Source organism: Rhinolophus ferrumequinum, chromosome 11 (genome assembly GCF_004115265.2).
Source record: "Rhinolophus ferrumequinum isolate MPI-CBG mRhiFer1 chromosome 11, mRhiFer1_v1.p, whole genome shotgun sequence".
Classification (NCBI taxonomy): Eukaryota; Metazoa; Chordata; class Mammalia; order Chiroptera; family Rhinolophidae; genus Rhinolophus; species Rhinolophus ferrumequinum.
The window spans coordinates 85,948,282-85,953,828 of NC_046294.1; the positions used below are offsets into that span (position 1 = coordinate 85,948,282).

At 38.4% G+C, this 5,547-nt stretch overlaps 1 pseudogene; it reads left to right on the plus strand.

Annotated features, from left to right (window-relative positions):
• The first annotated feature begins 4,030 nt into the window (after positions 1 to 4,030).
• On the plus strand, positions 4,031 to 4,739 carry LOC117030893 (40S ribosomal protein S3a-like; annotated as a pseudogene).
• The last annotated feature ends 808 nt before the right edge of the window (positions 4,740 to 5,547 follow it).

Here is a 5,547-nt window from a genome sequence, read left to right on the forward strand (position 1 = left end):
ATTCCAGAAGCTCATACAAATAACTAGTACATGAAGAATTCACTTCATTCAAATATGAATTATGTAACAATCAAAAAGAAACTATCATAGAATCTATACAATGAAGATACTACAATTTTAAAATGAGAGAAAGAGAGGGAAAAATAAATAGTAGATAAAAATACTTACAACAATGCATTAAAAAGATTATTCATCCCCGGGGCACAAGGATGGTTCAACATCCACAAATCCATCAATGTGTTATATCACATAAACAAAATAAAGGACAAAAATCATATGATTATATCAATTGATGCAGAAAAAGCATTTGACAAGATACAACATCCATTTATGATTAAAACACTTAATAAAATAGGTATAAAAGGAAAATACCTTAACATAATAAAGGCCATATATGACAAGCCCTCAGCTAATCTCATAATTAATGGTGAAAAACTGAAGCCTTTTGCTCTACCTTCAGGAACACGACAGGGCTGTCCCCTATTACCTCTGCTTTTCAACATAGTGTTAGAAGTCCTTACCAGAGCAATGAGGCAAGAGAAAGAAATAAAAGGCATCCAAATTGGGAATGAAGAAGTTAAATTATCACTCTTTGCAGATGACATGATGCTATATATAGAAAACCCTAAAGACTCCAACAAAAAGCTATTAGAAACAATCAACGAATACAGTAAAGTTGCCGGCTACAAAATCAATGTACAAAAGCCCATTGCATTCCTATATACTAACAATGAAATCTCAGAAAAAGAAATACAAAAATAATTCCTTTTGCAATTGCAGCAAAAAGAATAAAATACCTAGGAATAAACTTAACCAAGGATGTGTAGGACCTATAAGCTGAAAACTATAAGATATTTTTGAAAGAAATTGAAGAAGACACAAAGAAATGGAAAGACATTCCGTGCTCATGGATTGGAAGAATCAACATAGTTAAAATGGTCGTATTACCCAAAGCAATATACAGATTTAATGCTATCCCCATCGAAATCCCAATGGCATTTTTTAAAGAAATAGAACAAAAAATCATCAGATTTGTTTGGAACCACAAAAGACCCCGAATACCCAAAGCAATCTCAAGAAAAAAGAACAATACTGGAGGTATCACACTCCCTGACTTTAGCTTGTTCTACAGGGCTACAATAATCAAAACAGCATGGTATTGGCAGAAAAACAGACACATAGACCAATGGAATAGAACTGAGAACCCAGAAATAAAACCACATAAATTTGGACAGATAATTTTTGACAAAGAAGCAAAAAACATACAATGGAGAAAAGACAGCCTCTTCAATAAATGGTGCTGGGAGAATTGGGTAGCCACATGCAAAAGAATGAAACTGGACTGCTATCTGTCACCATGTACCAAAATTAATTCAAAATGGATCAAAGACTTAAGCATAAGACCTGACACAATAAACTGCATAGAAGAAAACATAGGTACTAAACTTATGGAGCTTGGGTTCAAAGAGCATTTTATGAATTTGACTCCAAAGGCAATGGAAGTAAAAGCTAAAATAAACGAATGGGACTATGTGAAACTTAAAAGCTTCTTCACAGCAAAAGAAACCATTGACAAAATAAAGAGGCAACCAACTGAATGGGAGAAGATTTTTGCAAACAGTGCCTCCGATAAGGGGCTAATATCCAAAATATACAAGGAACTCATGAAACTCAACAACAAAAAAACAAACAACCCAATTGAAAAATGGGCAGAGGACCTGAAGAGACATTTCTCCAAAGAGGACATACAAATGGCAAATAGACATATGAAACAATGCTCAACATCACTAATCATCAGAGAAATGCAAATAAAAACCACAATGAGATATCACCTCACCCCAGTCAGAATGGCTATCATCAACAAGACAAATAGTAACAAGTGTTGCAGAGGCTGTGGAGAAAAAGGAATCCTCATACACTATTGGTGAGAAAGCAGTCTGGTGCAGTCGTTATGGAAGACAGTGTGGACGTTCCTCAAAAAAATTACGAATAGAATTACCAGATGACCCAGCAATCCCTCTCCTGGGTATCTACCCAAAAAATCTGAAAAAGTTTATACATAAAGACACATGTGCTCCAATGTTCATTGCAGCTTTGTTTACGGTGGCCAAGACATGGAAACAACCAAAATGTCCTTCAATAGATGAATGGATAAAGAAGTTGTGGTATATATACACAATGGAATACTATTCGGCAATAAGAAAAGATGATATAGGAACATTTGTGACAACATGGATGTATCTTGAAAGTATGATGCTAAGCGAAATAAGTCAGACAGAAAAAGCAGAGAACCATATGATTTCACTGATATGTGGCATATTAACCAAAAACAACAAAAGAACAAGACAAATAAATGAGAAACAAGAACTCATAGACACAGACAATAGTTTAGTGGTTACCAGAGGGTAAGGGGGTTTGAAGTTGGGAGATGAGGGTAAGGGAGATCAAATATATGGTGATGGAAGAACTGTCTCTGGGTGGTGAACACACAATGGGATACATAGATGATGTAATACAGAATTGTACACCTGAAATCTATGTAATTTTACTAACAATTGTCACCCCGATAAATTAAAAAAAAAAAATTATAGAACAGTCAACCTGGAGAACCATCTGAAGTCTGGCTGAATAGAAGTTTTATAACTAAGGACATAAAGAAGAAGCCACGTTGAAATTGGTAAGAGGGGTGAAGTCACGAAACTGGCTAACCTCAAACCTCCATGTGGCAGTTGAGAACCAGGAAGTATATCTCAGCCACAGAGGTTCCCCCCAGAGAAGCCAGGGACCCCAACCCACACTGGCCTCCCCAGCCCAGAGTACTGGTGCTGGGAAGAGTAGCCTCCACAACATTTGGCTCTGAAAAACAGTGAGGAGTCCAACGATCCAAGTGGGATGGAATGCAGTGGGAAACCCTGGTGTCCTCTTAAAGGGCTTGTGTACAGACTCTCTCACTCCCAGCCACTCACCTTGGGCTCCAGCAGAGAGACAGTAACTCAGGGGCTCTCAAACAACATACTTGGAGGTTGGTTTCACACCACAGCAGAGCATCACCCAATTAGCCCCACAAGCAGCACACCCAAAGGGCAGTCTCAACAGACACCAGAGCTCGCTGGGGTGAATACCACTCAGTGGGTTGAGCCCTCCAGGCCGCAGCCTATAAGCTGTGAATGTGGCCAAACCCCAGAAACAATCAGCCTGAGGGTCAATCCCACCAACTGACATGGCAATAGCAACTAAGGCTCAACTATGATAAGAGGGCACACACAGCCCACACAAAGGACACTCCTGGAGCACTCGGTGCAAGTGACCAGGGAGACTGTGCTACTGGGCCACACCGAGCTCTTACTACATAAGGCCACCTGGCCAAGACTGGTTGACATAGCAGATCTACCTCATATATGGGGGAAAAAACAACAGAAAGGCAGCCAAAATGAGAAAACAAAGAAATACATTCAAAATGAAAGAACAGGAGAAACTCCAGAAAGCAACCTACCAGATAGAGTTCAAAACAATGGTTATAAGGATGCTCAAAGAACTTAGTGAGAACTTCAACAAAGAGATAGCAAGCACAAAAAAGGATATAGAAACTGGACTTATCCAGGGGATCACTTCATAGACTGTGTAGATGTATGACTAATGTGCTGTACAACTGAAGCTGAAGTAGAATAATATTGTGTGTCAAATATGTGTGTGTGTGTGTGTGTGTGTGTGTGTGTGTGTGTGTGTAGTCATGGGAAGTGAGGTAGAGTATAGCATAAGAAAGACAGCTAATGGTATTGTAACAGGTATATAAGATGTCAGAGGGGTAGTAGCTTAGGGGAGGGGGATTATCACTTTGTGAAGGGTGTAAATGTCTAACTATTATTGTTGCTTTCTACACCTGAAACTAATAAAAAACGTTTAAAAAGGGGGGGGACATAGAAACCATGAAAAAAGAATGAGTCAGCCTTTTGTCTCTCTGAGCAGCACCATAAGGGTTGGCAAAAATACTAAGCCCCTTACAAAACGTGGCAAGAAGGGAGCCAAGTAAAATTGGTATGATATGAAAGCACCAGCTATGTTCAATATAAGAAATATTGGGAAAACAATAGTCACGAGAACTCAAGGAACCAGAATCGCAATTAATGGTCTCGAGGGTCATGTTTTTGAAGTGAGCCTAGCTGATCTACAGAATGATGAAGTTGCATTTAGAAAATTCAAGTTAATTACTGGGGATATTTAGGGCAAAAACTATCTTACTAATTTCCATGGCATGGATCTTACGCATGACAAAATGTGCCCCATAGTAAAAAAATGGCAGACCATGATTGAAGCTCAACTTGATGTCAAGACTACCCATGGTTATTTGCTTCATCTATCTGTGTTGGTTTCACTAAAAAATGCAACAATCAGATTCAGTAGACCACTTAAGATCAGCATCAACAGGTCCGCAAAATCTGGAAGAAGATGATAGAAATCATGACCCAAGAGGTGCAGACAAATGACTTGAAAGAAGTGGTCAATAAATTGATTTCAGATAGCATTGGAGAAGACATAGAAAAGGCTTGCCAATCTGTTTATCTGCTCCACGATGTCTTTGTTAGAAAAGTCAAAATGCTGAAGAAGCCCAAGTTTAAACTGGAGAACCTCATAGAATTTCATGATGAAAGTAGCAGTTCTGGAAAAGCTACTGGGGTAAGACAGGTGCTAAAGTTGAACAAGCTGATGGATATGAGCTCCCAGTCCAAGAATCTGTTTAAAATACAGACTTTTCTTGGTGACAAATAAAACCCATTGGTGATGCTAAAAAAAAAAAAAAAAAAAAAGCCACCAGTCAGAAATAAAGAATATAATAACTGAAATGAAGAATATGCCAGAAGGAATCACCAGCAGACTAGATGCTGAAGAGGATCAAATCAGCTATTTGGAAGACAGGATAGCAGAAAACACACAATCATAACAGCACAAATTAAAAAGAAATTACAAAATGAGGATAGTTTAAGGAACCCCTGGGACAACATCAAGAGTAACTACATTAGAATCATAGGGGTACCAGACGGAGAAGAGAGAAAGCAAGGGATTGAGAACTTATTTGAAGAAATAATGACTGAAAACTTTCCTAACCTGACAAAGGAAAATAGACATACAAGTCCAAGAAGCGCAGAGTCCCAAACAAGATGAACCCAAACAGGCTCACACCAAGACACATTATAATTAAAATGGCAAAGGTTAAAGACAAAGAGGGAACTCCGAAAAGCAGCAAGAGAAAGGCAACTAGTTACTTAAAGGGATCTCCCATAAGATTGTCTTCTGTTTGTCAACAGAAACTTTGGAGGCCAGAAGGGATTGGCACAATATATTCAACATGATGAAAAGCAAGGACTTACAACCAAGATTACTCTACCCAGCAAAGTGATCGTTTAGAATCAAAGGACAGATAAAGAGCTTCCCAGAGAAGAAAAGGTTAAAGGAATTCATCATTACCAAACCAGTATTACAAGGAATGTTAGAGGGACTTCTTTAAGATGGGGGGGGGGGGAATCAAAATTATGAATAAAATAGCAATAG